Source organism: Aethalodelphis obliquidens, unplaced genomic scaffold, assembly GCF_003676395.1.
Source record: "Aethalodelphis obliquidens isolate GAN/ISIS:26980383/991018 unplaced genomic scaffold, ASM367639v1 scaffold3, whole genome shotgun sequence".
Lineage (NCBI taxonomy): Eukaryota > Metazoa > Chordata > Mammalia > Artiodactyla > Delphinidae > Aethalodelphis > Aethalodelphis obliquidens.
In genome coordinates, this window is record NW_020837947.1 from 28,336,578 (window position 1) to 28,345,882 (window position 9,305).

Here is a 9,305-nt window from a genome sequence, read left to right on the forward strand (position 1 = left end):
TCCACGACATATGCGATCTTCCCGGACCGGGGCACGAACCCGTGTCCCCTGCATCGGCAGGCGGACTCTCAACCACTGGGCCACCAGGGAAGCCCGGTTGTTTATATTCTTGAAAACTCCATTAGACAGTGAGAACTGAGCAGCTGAGATTCTCTTATGGGACTGTATGTAGACATTCCCCGGGTTCCGATTCAGGATTTCCAAGCTTTCTGGGGTGGATGGGTAAATAGATGTATCAGCTGGAGCTTAGAAGCATTCTCTGAGCCAGCCTCAAGATGTGAAGGAGACAGGGCTTATTTCATTTATGAAATTGAATCATTCGTAGACTCAAGGACAAAAGTCTAACAATGAAGATGACTAACATAAAATTATCACTGTCAGACTTACATTATATCTGGAAGAACTGGATTATAAAAGCCAAGTCACGTGTTGTCAAAGGCCTGAGGTTTGCAAGGAAATTCTCTCAAAAAGGCCCATGCAAAAAATGTCCTGAAGTAGAATCTGAGACCTGGTAGCACAAAAGTGCCTTGAATGTCCTTAACTGGCAGGGTGAAGACCAGGGGACAGAGGCAGTTTTAAAGTAGCCACAGCCCTTCAATCACATTCAGGAACTGGTGCTTCGAAAAAACAAACCACCAAAAAGAGTACAGATAAATGTCACAGCAAATCAAGTTAAAACATGGTAAGCCAAACTTTATACTCTTGTAAGAAAAAGGAGTCCCAAGGAGAGATACACTGGACTTTTCAAATGTTCTACAAACAAAGAGCAATGCATCCTTCACTAGCATCTTATTTCCTGATTTTTGTTTTATTTTGTTCTGTTTTGTTAGTATTCATTTTAATGTCTTCTTTGGAAGAGATAGATTTTTCTCCAATTTAAAAAGAAACAGGAATGACCATCTAGGGTAGAATGGATAACATACAGTAGAATCTTGCATGAATCTTAAAAATGTAATATTAAGAAAAACAAGTCACAGAAGAATATGTTTAATATGATTCCATCTGTACAAAGGTCAAAAATAGGTAAAATTAAATAATTTATTTATAGAGATCCATATGTAAGTGGTAAAACTATAAAGAATAGCAAGGAACAACTAATATAAAATGCAGAATTATTGTTTCTTGGAAGGGGGCAATAGAGAGAGGGAGATGTGATCAAGGAGGCATGGGGGGGTAAGGGGGGGTGTCCCAAATATGGACAATATTCTGTTATTACTTATGTTGATGGTGCATGCCTGAGTGTTAATTTTATTATTATTCTTTAAACTGACCATAAATGTTATCATATACTCTTATAAATGTATAATTTACAAATTTGACTTTTTTTAAAGAGATGGGTCAATTTTTATCATTTCATTTTGTTTCTTGAAATCCCAGCACTCCTATCTTCTGAAGGTAGCCTTCACCTAGAGAAATCTGTGAAGAAACTCAAGATGCAGCGTTTCCAGACTCGTAGACAATGCAGCCATAGAGCAAAAATAAACAAATAAATTAAAAATCAGGAAAAAAAAATCACTGGTTGGATGATTTTTAAAAGTCGGCCCCCATATATACTGCCTGCCATGGCCTGACACTCAAGGCCTTTTGCCAGTGGAACCCAGTCTTTCTAAAGAGTATTTCCTAGAACTTCCCTGTGAAGCTTCTTTCCTTGTGAAATATGATTCCCTGTGCAAGCCTTACATTTTCCACCCTTGTGCTTTGATGATCTCTTTCCAGTTACCTATATTTCCCACCCTCTTGATGATTGGCCATCACAGTTTGACCTCTTCTGGGAAACCACCATGATAACCTCATAACCTCGGTCTGAAGTGTTCTAGCCTTTTCCTAAACTCTTCAACAACTGCCTATTTAATTTTTCAAGCAGTTAATCTTGTGTGCCTTGTAACACTGGCATTTTCACCAACCAGACTTATTTTCCTCTTTGGCAAGGAGCTGGACTGTATTTCCTGCCCTCCTTTGCAGGTAGCTGTAGCCACGTGATTGAGTTCTGCCCAAAGGATTGCAGATACCAGGTGCGTAGTTCTTCTCCAGGCCCTGTTCTAACACCTCCCACAAAATCCTCCACACCCTCTTTCTTCTCATGAGTGGTTACTTACAGGAACCCGAAGAAGCACTTAAAGCTCTAGGGAATTGTAGGCTTACGTCAGGGGTCATCAAACTTCTTCTGTAAAGGGTCAGATAATAAATATTCTAGGGCTTTGAGGATATATAAGGTTCCTGTTGCTGCTGCTACTGCTTCTACAACCCTTTAAAAATGTAAAAGCTCTTCTTAGCTTCTAGAATTGGGCTGGGTTTGACTTGGGGGCTGTAGTTTGTCAGCCCCTTCACAGATAAAAAGGTCTTAGATTTCGGAATGCCTATGTAAAGCACAGCCCTCTCCCCCCTACTGCCCCCGCCTCCTGAGTCTGCAACTGACTTACTTGGATTATGATGGGAATGATAACTCTTACTGTGTTTCGCTTTCTCTGAACTATAGCTATGAGACTTTCTATCTCAAATGCAATAAAGAGATAACTATTTGGGGAACTTGAACAAAGTGGAGCTCCAATTTCAAGAAGTCGAGGTCCATTCACCCCCAAATAGTCTTCTTTACTAAAAATGTTGCTTATTCTGGAAGTATCTTGTTTTCTACGCTGCTTTGTCTAGTCCTTGCCTAGGGAACCATCGTGATCAAACAAATCTGCCTAGGCCAGAGCAGACTGCTTTAAAATCACAGCTTTAAAATCCAGCAGAAGAAGTTTCCAAGTTGGAGGAGGATCAAGAGGAGAATCTGGAAGAGTAAACAAAGAAAGAAGATGTGCGCTTCACCACATAAATTGAATCTGCAAAGCATATGGAAACCTCAGGTGTATCTGACTCATAATATTAATATTTTCTCTAAGATCTACAATCTCCCTCCTTCTCTTCTCCACTTTTCTGAAATAACCCACATCTGTGAAGTTTCTTCTTTTTTTATATTTCTCAGTCCCTACTGATGCACAGAACTCACTAGTATCGACAAGCCCAGGCAACCTTTGGTAGCAAGTCAGGGTGGCGTAATGAAATGTTTGGGGAAAAAACTCCCCACCGCAGTCTGGTTCACTCAAACAGCTTGCCAAGATGATGTGGTTCTCACGCAAAGAAAAAGTGCTCCTTCACCTGTACCAGCAAGTTGCTCCCCCTAAGACAGCAGACTGCATTTGTTTTGACACTGAGTGAGTCGCTCTTTTCTTTCATAGGCTGACACTTGTTCTGTCCCTTGAAGCTGCAAACTACCTCAAGGGCAAGTTTTTCTTTCTACATGTACTGTCTTCACTTACTTACTAATGTGCAAAACTTGAGAGGCACAAAAGGAACAGGAATACCAAGCAAAAAGCCAACAGACTCTGATACCTGTTCTTGTAATGCACTTCCATTACCAAAGGAAGACGGTCTCTTTTCGATTGTGATGTGAAAAGTAGACAAGTGATAGCTTCCTACATCTGGCTTAGTCAAAGGAAGTTCAAAGCCTTCTCTATATTCTGGATTCCCACCTTTCTATCTCTGAAATTATATTTATAGAGACTATAGAGTAGATCTTAATTCTCAGCAACTACAAACAATGGACTCTGAATAGTTATTTATATGTGAGCTTTGAATCTACCAGCCTCCGTTCATTATTTGATGAGCTAGTATTAATAAAATATTCATAGCTCATGTGTTAACTCTTCCAGGGAACCAGCATTTCACTCAGACCTCTGAAAATCATCATTGTGTGCTTTAAGAAGCAACAGAAAACCCAACTGAATAAGAACTGACCTCCTTTCTGGCTGCCCTGGTAGATCACGCTTAGTAGCTGCAGTCTTCATGGTGCCTGTCCCCTGGGCCAGGACACCAGATGCCCCATGACTAAGTCTAACGCATCTAGGAACATAGATGGAGGTGGGGCAGGATGGGGAGAGAGATGACTGACTTTTGCATCCCATCAACGAATGAATGCTGGTCTAATTTGTTTAGACTAATCTAGAAGAACCCAAAGGGATAGAGCAGAATTAACCTTGTGTTGAATCTCCTAATGTCTTTCTTCTAATGCAATTATTTAAAATATAACTCAATAGAAAAGAGCAACTCTCCTATAAATTTCTTGAAATGTTTATTCATAGGAAGGGTGTTGCTAATTTGATTAATTTTTAAGGATTTGTTAGATACTTTTCCCCCCCGAAATGAATGAAAAGATGAGCAGTTTTAAATTTTGAGTATCTTAAGAGCAACATTGGCCCTAGTGAAATTTTGTTTGAGAAAATTCATAGGAAGTTACTGTGAAGCAACCATATTCTTAGAAAGCTTCTATCCAAGACTCAGTTGGGTCAATTCTGAGGTTATTCTGGGAGTTGGATACATTTGTTCTCTCTCCGAATCACAGTTTCTGACGTGTTATTTTACAAGTTCTTGGTCTTTTTCTAAAAACTGACAGGCTTTTGGAAAAGTTAATAATTCAGTGAGTAAAATATGCTTATGTCTGCAAACAACAGAGATGAAACAATGTGCCCCACTTTTACTGTGAATCTTCCTAACGGTATTAAAAATGCAAACCCAAATCTGAAATAGAAAATGTGCAAAAGACTTTAGCCTTTAAATCTTCTCTGCAGGTTTTCCTTATCATACAATGTTTTCAATTTTCCTTGAGGTGAAACAATTTAGAGCCCAGCTTTAGACCACTCTATTCTATGCTGCAGAATTTAAAAAGGTTCTTAGAAAAATGTGGCTTCTATGAAAAATAGCTGTATTACACCAAAATGACTATTTCTACATTTTTTCAAACTAATGGAAAGATAAATTTGAGGATGATTCTCTTATAAGTGATACTAATGTCTTTTATGAATGCATCAGTGCAAATCAGATTTGACATCTTGTAAGGAGATATGAGTAGGACTTACCAGGTTTTGCAATGATATTTCAGTTATATCTGGGATGTAGCTGTCAAACAATAAGAATAGCCTCCTAGTCCATAAAACAATATGCCATCTTCAGACTAAAGATGAATACTGTATTTTAGAACACAAAAAGTTCCATTTCTTGGGTTGCTATTCCACCTGTCCATAACTTCACAGAAAATTACCTATTAGAAGCTCAAACTCAAGTAAATAATTTGTGAAGTAATACATAAATTCATGGAAAGAAAGGAAATCCTTTCTGCTGGCAGACTTTTCTGTGAGCAGTGCAAGAAGGACTAGCTCTTCTCCCCTGGAACCCTTGGTTTCCTTTGCCTGGAACCCTCTTTCTCCATCTTTGCATGGCTACCTCTGTCTTGCCTTGGGATCTCAGCTTAAAGGTCACCCTACAACGATCTTTCTGATCACCCAGTCTAAGTAGGTGCCTATTATATAATTGTCCATGTAGCCCTTATAACTAACTGATATTCTTGGGTTTTGTTTAATGTCCATTTCCTTGCACTTGGAGAGCATGAACTTTGTGATATTCATGCTGTAATCCTAGCATCTAGAACACCTGCGAAGGCAAGTGTTATGGGTTGAACTGTACCCCCAGGGCCCCCAAAATATGTGTTGACATCCTAAACCCCAACACCTCAGAATGACCTTATCTGGAATACAGTTGTTGCAGATGTAATTAGTTAAGATGAGGTCATGTGAAGTAGGGTGGGCACTTAGTCCAAAAAGACTCTCTTCTGAGAAAAGGGAAAGGCATACAGACAGAGAACACTACGTGAAGACACAGAAACATGGAGAAGATGGTGATGTAAAGACAGAGGCAGAGATTGGAGTTATACTGTACAAGCCAAGGGACACCTGGGGCTACTAAAAGCCGGAAGAGGCGAGGAAAGGTCCTTCTTTAAAGCCTTCGGAAAGAGCATGGCCCTTCCAACACCTCAATTCCCTTTTCAAATGCTGACGGCTCTCATTCCACCCCCTCACACGATGGCCAGATACATGCCTTAAAAATGATACTAAAGAAAAATGGGATTTTAGCAATAAAGACTTGTTGTATAGCAAATGGGCTGAAACATATTCTATTGCAGTTTTCTGGTTCAGCTTGAAATAATATTGCTATAATTTCATCAGAAGTACTTATAGGAGGAAAGATTTTTACCATAACTTTGTACTAATGTTACTGTAAATTTGCATGTTTCAGCTAGCATTATTTAATAATTTTAAAATGCATTATGTATATATTTTCTTTTTTGCAGCAATAAGAGCATGCCTTTGGGACAATGGGTGGAATCAGAGTTGAACTGAAGCCAACTCCAGTTTTTTAAGGAAAAATTTTCATGACACTTCCAGGTGGGCAGATTCAAAAACAGCATGAATCAGTGTCAAAATGATAAAGGAAATATTCTGGGTTATTAATTCCCAAAGTCTGCATGACCAAAATAGTAATAGCTCAGGAACACAAATTCAACATGTACTCATTGTTAAAACTGATGTTTAGTGATTCCTTTTTTAAAAATCTGAAATCACTTGAAAACCAATCATACGTGTGTGTGTGTATATATATATATAGAGAGAGAGATAGATATAGGTAGATACACACACACACACACACACACGTGTGTGTGTGTGTTTGAAATCACTAGCATTTGGGAACTGAAAAAGTTTATGATGAAATCCTTAGAAAGGCTACTATAGCCAGTGACTCCATTTATATCAAGTATATCTTCCTAAATCAGTGGGAAGTGTGTTCACTTATTCCTCAGTGCCATAAGAGCAATTTCTTTAGCAGGCATATTATCCTATAATTGCAGTTTTCTCTCTGTCTCATCTGGACACAATACATAGAATTAAGTAAAAAGAAGCAAAGGGATGTACTGAAAACAAAGATCAGACTTTGTTGGGGGTCATGTGCAGGGTCTGAGAGCATTTCCTGTCTCATAGGAAGCATTCACATCATGACTTGTCATCTATACTGTCTAGCCCACTGTCTCCTAATTTCCTGGAATAAAACCAAACTAAGCAAAACAATAAAAATGACAATTTTTCTATGTTTTGGAATTCCAAACTCTTATTACTGGAATGCTAAATCTTTCAACCCTAGTGGCTATTGTGCCGTCCAAAATTAACAGTGGTTTTTAATGGTTTGTTTTTTAAAATGTTATGCTTCTATGTATATCCCATAAATTATAACAACTTATTATAAATATTACTCTAAAATTCTGCAAAATGTTGGTTTAGTACTCAAATCAACCTTTTTACTTCCGCAAATGGTTTGAACAAAACTCATTCTCCCTTAAATACTAATTGGGTTTTAGATGTAGGCAAATGACCGGAAAGTGAGTAATAGGAAAACAATCCTTAGTTTTGTCTGTGAATTTGCCATTCTTCCCCTCTACATGTTCTTGCTGGTCTAATGGTTTCCAAATCTGGTCCATATTTTATCTTTTTCTTATAAAAGAAACCATCCCATATGGAAACAGGGTTATATTTTATCAGTACCATCACCACCAACTACATCACCATCACCACTTTTCAATTTGCAGAAAATTCAGCGTTATCTGCCAAGTTGGCAAGATGTCAAAAGTGCATAGATTGTTTTAATGAGAATAATTTCTTCCATTGTAGATGAATTTTAGGGACCCGTGTCAGGTGTGGGAGAGCTTCTGTGTCATAAGCTTTCACATCGCACAAATTAGTAGGATGGTCCAGGTACAGAGGCTTGAAGAAATCAACAAAAAACTCTGCTTTTCAAACCAAGTTGAGAGTTAATTTTAGGATACCCTTGGGAATGTGCAACCATGAGTGAGGTGTCCCTGGAGTAAAGGGTCAAACAGGAGCTGCAGGATGGGTTGAGGTGAGTGTGGGTCAGTACGTGTGTGGTAGAGGTTTGGCTAGTACACAATTTAATATCTATTTTTAAAAGAAACTCAGATTATGGAGGCAAAATTTTCATAAAATTTTAGGACAAAAATGTTCTGTCCTATTTTCTGTTTGGAGCAAACATTCGTAGAGAGTACAAATTCATTTAGCTTAAGGAGAAGCATTTCAGGTTTATCCAATCCAGTGTTGTTATTATATTGGTAAGGAAATAAAAGTGACTTACCAAGCCACTAGAAGCTAGATTTTCTGACTGTTAAGCCTCAGCTCTGATTCATAGCTCTCTGAGGAAAAAGGAAATGCAGAATTAACATCTATTGAATATCATACATGGGCCGGACACAGTGAAAGCTGCCAGGCACTGTCTTCTTCCCAAGCAGAGGTTAAGGGCTAGGCTCCCAGTTAGATTTCTTCAGCAGGAAATTGGTTCCATCTCTTACTATCTGTGTGACCTTAGACAGGTCACTTAAGTTCTCTGATTCCTAGTTTCTTCATGTATAAAATGTGGTTCATGAATGAACCTTCCTTACTGACAAGGATTAAGTGAGATAATCCTTAAGCCTTCATAGTGTTTGACACGTAAATGTTGGCTCAATGAATATTGAATACAAAAAGAGGAAAAGAAACTTGGCAGGTCATAGGGGTGCGGGGGATGAAGTAAGTGGGAGGAGATTTTATGCCTATTTTTACAAATGAGAAAAATTAGAGTTGGGTAAAATTCAGTAATTTGCCAACAAATTGCAAAACCAGAATGTGAAGTTTTGTCTGTTTCAACCCAAACTTCAGGTTGTGTCCGCTATACCACAATGCCTTATAGAAAGGTTAAGAGGCTCAGGGAACTAGAAAGAATGCTGGGATCATCCGCTTGGAGAGCCGGCTACTGCACTCATGCTGAGCTCTGAAAGCCTCCTGGCAGCTTCCCAGTAACTCTAGAAATCTACGAAGCTCTGAACTGGGTGCTGCCCAAGTGGCAGAAGCCAATGAGAATATTCAGGTGATAGTGCACATATGACTCTAGGTTAAAGTCTGGAATGTAAAGTTGGCTTCCTTTAGCTAATTACCAGTCCATTCTCAAGGGCAGGTGCTGTGTGTGCTCTCTTTCTGCACAGCTGACTTACTCCACGCCCAGAACTCTAAGAACTTGCTCTGTAAGACCTTGCTCTGTAAGAAATTGCTCTGTGTCAGCTCTGCCAATACTGTGACCTTGGGGAGGTCACTTAAGTCTTCAAGGCTGGTTTAGGACAAACGCTCAGGCCACACCTCCAACCAACTAATGCAGATTCTTACAGAATGAGACCCTGAAATATGTAATTTTTATGTAAACTTTTCACTGAAGTCAAGCTTACATCAGAAAAAAGAAAAAAAGTACAAAGCCTGTAAGTGTACAGTTCCACTAATTTTCACAAAGTGAATACAGTCTCAAATCAAGTAATAGATCAAACCAGACCAGAAGACACCCTTCTAGGCCCCCTATTAGTCACTCTTTCCCAAGATACCCACTATATATTCTTACTTCTAACA

The 9,305-nt window shown here is 38.9% G+C and overlaps 1 long non-coding RNA gene across 1 annotated transcript; it reads left to right on the forward strand.

The window, feature by feature from the left end:
- LOC113608921 (uncharacterized) lies at window positions 1–6,271 on the forward strand. Its single transcript, XR_003428456.1, has 3 exons — window positions 1–682; window positions 1,963–3,194; window positions 6,164–6,271. It is a non-coding gene; the product is annotated as an uncharacterized LOC113608921 (long non-coding RNA).
- Window positions 6,272–9,305: the final 3,034 nt, after the last annotated feature.